Genomic DNA, 6,000 nt, shown 5'->3' on the forward strand with positions numbered 1-6,000 from the left:
TATGCAAAGTGTCTTGAGCTCTTTGTGACTGAATTCTGTTCTCCATGTTAGACATTTATTTGGGGCTTATTATCTTTTTTTAGGAAGAATGCCAAAATTGCAGCTTCGGGGATATATTTCAATTTGCAGTATTCAGACTCTACATTTCTTTAAATTTTATGTTAATTTTTGCCAACTTTTGTTCTTTCCAGTGTTTACAATTGACAAATTTTTTTTTTTTTTACTTTTGTTGTGTTTAAATGTATGTGTAAAATAGCTGCCTTTTTTTTTTTTTTTTTTTGAGTAAATACAGTCTATAGATACTAGGTTAGCAGCATGCTTGCTTTGCAAAGGGAGACATTTTAAAACATGGATGTTTACAGTAGTTGTTTCCCCTTTATCTTTTCTTAATTATTGTTATTATTATTATTATTATTATTATGATTTCTTACTGGAGTAAGAAGAAAAGTAATGCTGGGTTTTGGTTTGGGTTTTTTGGGTGGGTGGGGGGTATTCAAACCATTTGTCACCAATCAAGGTCTTTATCCAGCAATCCACGTAAACACATGCTTAACTTGGAATGAGAGAGTTGCTGGTGAGAGTCCTTCTATGCTTAAGTTTAGTAAGAGTTTAAGTCCCTTGCTGGACCTGGGCCTGACTGCATAAGAGAAATATCATCTCTGCTTTTTTAGGACATTCTTGACCCTTTCCTTCATGGAACCCTCCCGGAGCTTTGAGAAGCAGAAGGGAGATTGTACAGTTAGGGCTGGTCTGGTCTCATCTCAGATGTTTGACTATATCAATTCCTCCTTAGGATGTAGGTAAATACCATTTCCTTTGACCCTAGAAATCTGGTTTAAAAGCAAAGACTTTTTGCACAAGGGTACTTAGCAGCATGCAGAGCCGTCTCCATCAGCAGTTGGACTAGATGATCATTGTAGGTCCCTTCCAACTGAACTGTTCTATCACATCATGTGTACTGAGTCATCCATGTATGCTCTGCAGAATCAAAACCATGAAATCAAGAGCAAGTGCTTGGAAATCTGTACCCAGACTCCCATTGATGTCACTTGTCTTGGCATTGTGTCTCTGACAATTGGAAAAGGGGGCTGATGTACGTTTATTATCATTATGGAGGGGGGAGATTATCATTGGGAGTCATAAAGTAACGCTGAGATTTTGGGGTGAAAAGAAAGGAGGCTTGAGCAGAAGGAAGGCAGAGGTATATAGGGGAAGACCAGCCCATTGTATAGAGATGTTCCTTCTGTTGGGGTTTTGGGTTTTTTTCTCTCTCTTTTTTTTTTTTTTCCTTTTGTTTTGTTTTTTATTCTACTTTAGATCTGCAAGCTTGTGCACTGTGGGTGCGTGACTATTTTAGTGTGAAACGTGTTTTTTGTCATAGTATTGAAATAATAAAAGCTTCAACATAGTTTGGATGTGGAAGGTGTAGCGATAGTTCAGATTTGAAAAAAAGATATTCAGGAAAAAAAAAGAACAACTCTTACAAGGAACAGAAGTCTTTAAATGAAAAATCAAACCAAGCGGACTATGGCATCCATTCTGTTGTGCTAAGGTGATGAACAGAAGGATGATGGGGGGTGGGTAGACTGCAGTTTGGCTCAGGTAAATTGAGCCACTTACATCAGTGTATTCTTCTAAGTATGCAGTCTTTCACAGTGGCATCACATAATTTCAAACTGTGAAGAAATAATGGTCTTATCATTTGCTAAGTGTGGGGGGGTTTGCATTTTTTCCTTAGCTCCTGGGATGCAAGTGGAGGATGACTGGATATGCAGGCATAGACACTCATGCAATACCCATCCTGAGCAGGGTATCGGGGCAGGATGGGTCCCCACTTCAAAACCTTGTGTCAAATTCGGCCCTTGCATGACCCATACCAGCAGCATTAGTGTAACTATAGGAGAGTTTGGCCCACGGTCCCTAGGATTTTTTTTCTAAGGAATCAATCCATAAAATGCAGCACAAAAAGCTGCCATGGTCTGTCTATGGCTGGGGGGACTCCTTGGGGTGGCAGAGGACTAGTGGGCAGGTAGTGTGTACCTCCATTCCCGTGGATGACCACAGCAATTTGTTTCTCATTTCTGCCAAGTTTTTGACTGCTTTTGTCACCTGTATGTTATTCCTCCTAAATTACAACCCACTGAGAGCTGAGCAGCTGATAGGAGACAAGTGCCGTACAATGCTAATGACCAGAAACATGTGACACTGGTCAGCACCTGTTGGGTGAAAATTGTGGTAACTGTCACCTGGATTGGCATTTCTGTCATAAAAGGTAACCAGCTCAGAGCCCAATCCAACACCCAGCTGTATAATTAGAAAGTGCCCTGCTGACTGCAGTGGGTTTGTGTCGAGAGCGATGGAGTGAGCACCATTCCAAGGCAGAAGTGAACCCTGTGACTGCCTGAACACTGGGAGTGTCCATCCAACTCCTTTTTAATGCCCTCATGACACCTCCTAATACTTGTAGATTAATTCTGGAGAGTGGTTTTATACTCGCCCTCAACGGAGAAGAATTTGTTTTAATTGAGAAATACCCTATTTCCAGGATAGCTTAGGCTTCATTGCTTTTATTTAAACCTTTGAAGAGGGACCAATCTGATGCCGTTTATGCTGTATATGTTTATATATGTATCCATGTCATACATATATATCTATATGGCAATGCAGACTGATCAGCTTCTAGTTGTGGAGTGATTACATTTCATGCTGCACCATACGTAAAGATGATAATAGTGCATCCAGTTGTTCAGCTTTTAGAGTGGAGTTTTCTTTTCACACTTTTCTATGGAGCCTTCAAACCCCAGATTTTCACACTAGGCTGTTTTGATAGTTGTTCTCAGACCCTCCATTGACATCCTTACCCAGCATTCCCTACTTTTGGGGGCCTTCTATCTTGTTTAAAAAACAAAAAAACAAAAAATCTTTTTACCAAGTGAAACATCGATTCCACCTTTATTCCCATTCTCACTGGTGTAAATACTGATACTAACTGAGGATTTTGACTTTGCATTCTGTCAGAATACTGTGTTCAAATAAAAATTACAAAAAAGCTCATGCGTACAGTCTGCCCTTCTTTAGATGCTCTGCCAGGGCCTGTGTACAGACGTGGATTCCCAGGGCTGTACTTGCACGTGAGCTTAACGCGGAATGAGCAGTCCTGTTGTGGCATGCCCACAGCATGAGTTAAGCATCTGTCTGAGGCTCTGGGCTGCAGACAAGCAGGAAATGCCGCTGCCTGCACAGCGATGCTAGCGAAGCAGTCGTGCTGCATGGTTCAAGCTGCTACATCTCTGAACAGTGGAACACCTGCCAGCACGTGATTCCGCTGACGGGCTCTTCCAGAGCGCTGAGTGTCACACAGAGGACTATTTTTGAAGTTTGTTTGTCCCATTGTAGGTAATTTCCTTGAGATAACTAACACGCAAACGCGGTTTCACGTCCGCTGTGAATCGGACAGCTGGATTTCCCATGAAAAGACGCTCCTCTGTTCACTGGCTATGAAAGGTGTGTGTGTGCGCATGTGAGTGTTGGCTTTAAAAGCTGTCCTTAACCCACCCTGAACTGGGTGCCTGAGCTTCATTAATGCAGGAGGAATCTAGTTAAATTTAATTCTGTCCTAAGCATTGATCTCCCAGGACACAGAAGAAGAAATGAGAGCTCTGATATGTATCAATACTTTGGGTGCCAGCATCGTTCACAGAAAAAGAAGAAAGTAAATGTATTGAGCTAAAGTACTTGTTATCCCAAGAGAACAGGCTTCTCCTTTCTGCTTCCTCCCTAGTGCTTTGCCCTCTATTCTTGACTGCTTTTTACACTGTGCTTTACAGTAGGACAGTATTTCAGCAAAGCTGCTCTGATTGGCCCCATATCTCTTTGGTACTACTGCTTTAGAAAAGGCTGTCCCAGGAAAAGAGACAGAAAAAATGTACATGAAACAATCCCTCTTGGTGGGTTCTTTCATCGGGTCTCTGTCACTGCAGAATTCCTTTTAAATTCATATTCCAGATTCATGCTTTCAGCTTCTTTATAGCTGTCATTTTTCTTTTGTTGGAATTCCTGACTTCTCTCTCCTGACTCTTTCTTTTCCACAGTTTGTGGAGTTTTCCTAGCCTGCTTTGTTCTTGAAAAGAGTTCCTCCTTATTCCAGTTGGTGGCATACAGATGGCAAAATGGTTCTGTATTCAGATACTGATTTCTGCTTTGTTACACTGCATATTTGCAATACTGCATTTTTTATGAGAACCCACCATTAGCAATGGAGAGTGGGCAGATGTGGTACAATGTCAGTCCTTGGCTAATAGGCACATGTGCAATTGTATCATACAGCTTGCTTCTGCAGGAAAGCTGGAAAGTCAAGAGATGCTCTGGAAATAGTTTATTTCTTTTTTCTGTGTTATTTTTTTTTTCTTTCTCTTTTTCCTAAAATTTTAGCTAAAAACTGCCAAAATTCCAAACTTTTTCATCTTTCTAATCTAGGGTTGCAGGGGGGTGTCTGTTCACGTTTTCTTGAGAGTATCGCCACAAATTCAAGAAAAGTAGGCTTTATTTTCACACAAAAGTTTCCATTTGGCTGAAAAAGAGCTTTTTTTTCTCACTACCTAACCATTTGAACAAAAAAATTTCAACTACTTTCAAGTCAGGAAACTTTAATTGATAAAAGTCATTGATTCTGTTTCAAGGGAAGTCTCTGAGGTTGCCTTTTTCTGTGTTCCTGACTTTAGAAGCTGCTTTCCTGAATCATACCAATGTCACCTCTGCGTAATGCCTGGTGCATGGGCTCTGTTCCCCGGTGTTTGGCTTGTTTCCTGCTGTAGCATCTTAATGAGCCGTGAGGAGCTCAGGTAGTCTTTCCTCTTCTCTCGGAGATTAATAGAGGGGCCTGGAGCACTTGGCCTAATTTACTGTTGCTGCAGAGCACATGTGTGAAGAGTAATGAGTTTTCTTTCCCTGGAGTCGGGGTTGTGCTCAATGACAAACAGAACTGAAAAAGTCTTTACTAGGTCTTCGTATTTCTTCAGCCGTTCATCAATCTTCAGACCTACCTTTCTTGGTAGTTTTAACTTGACTCTCCCTCTGTTGAGGCCATGGCACCCACCCGTCAATGTCAGCTTGGCTGAATATGGCTCCTTTTACCACAGGCTGGGCTGAAAGGTAAGCCTAAGCGTGGCTGCGGGGGCCTAAGGGAGGTAGCTGGAGATCTGCTGCAAACAGTTTCTTCTAGCCATTCTAGTTAGTTGGCTTGTCATCAGATATAAATATATGAATATACATGCACATGCTTTCAGGGCATTATTTTAAGTGCTTCTGTACTGAACTGCATGGAAATATTTAGAGAGCTGGATGCCATTTCAATAAAGGTGGCTCTCCTCTCTGCACATTAGCCAATTCAGCTCTCTACTGTTTGTTGCAAAGCAGCAGGAAAATGCTGCGCCTAGCACAGCCTCCAAGAACTCCAGGCAGGGAGCATGCACCACAGCCATGCTCTCTCTAAGGGATTAGCAGATCTTGCAGCGAAGCTGAGTTGAGAATGCCTTCATTTCATTTGCTGTAATGAAATCCCTGCCTGGCTGTTAACTGAATTCCAACTCTTACTTTCCACAGCTGCAGTATTAGCTCTGTCCCACCCACAAGAGGCTCAGGTCCTGCGGGCTTCTCTTCACGTTTCTCTGGCTCACTGCTGCAGCTCGTAGTCACCTCGCTCTGCTGGAGGCCCTGGCACATCAGAGGCCCTACAGCCATATAACACCATGCCCGCTGGCTACTCTGTAAGTTACTCTATAGGAGCGTGTGAACGGCATTGGGAGGGAGCAGCAGCTTTCCATGCAGCACTAGCAAATTCTGCTCTTTCTTCTGTAGCCCTCCTCCACAGCCTGATAAACAGGAGAAATAAACGGATCTGATGGCAGAATGAAATGCAACTTCTTGTATGGAGAGAGAAGGCGAAGGTGAATGGGAGGAGCAGAAGTAAAGACCATTTTGATGCAGGTGACTGGGAGTAAA

Source organism: Pelecanus crispus, chromosome 19, assembly GCF_030463565.1.
Source record: "Pelecanus crispus isolate bPelCri1 chromosome 19, bPelCri1.pri, whole genome shotgun sequence".
In the NCBI taxonomy this organism is placed as follows: domain Eukaryota; kingdom Metazoa; phylum Chordata; class Aves; order Pelecaniformes; family Pelecanidae; genus Pelecanus; species Pelecanus crispus.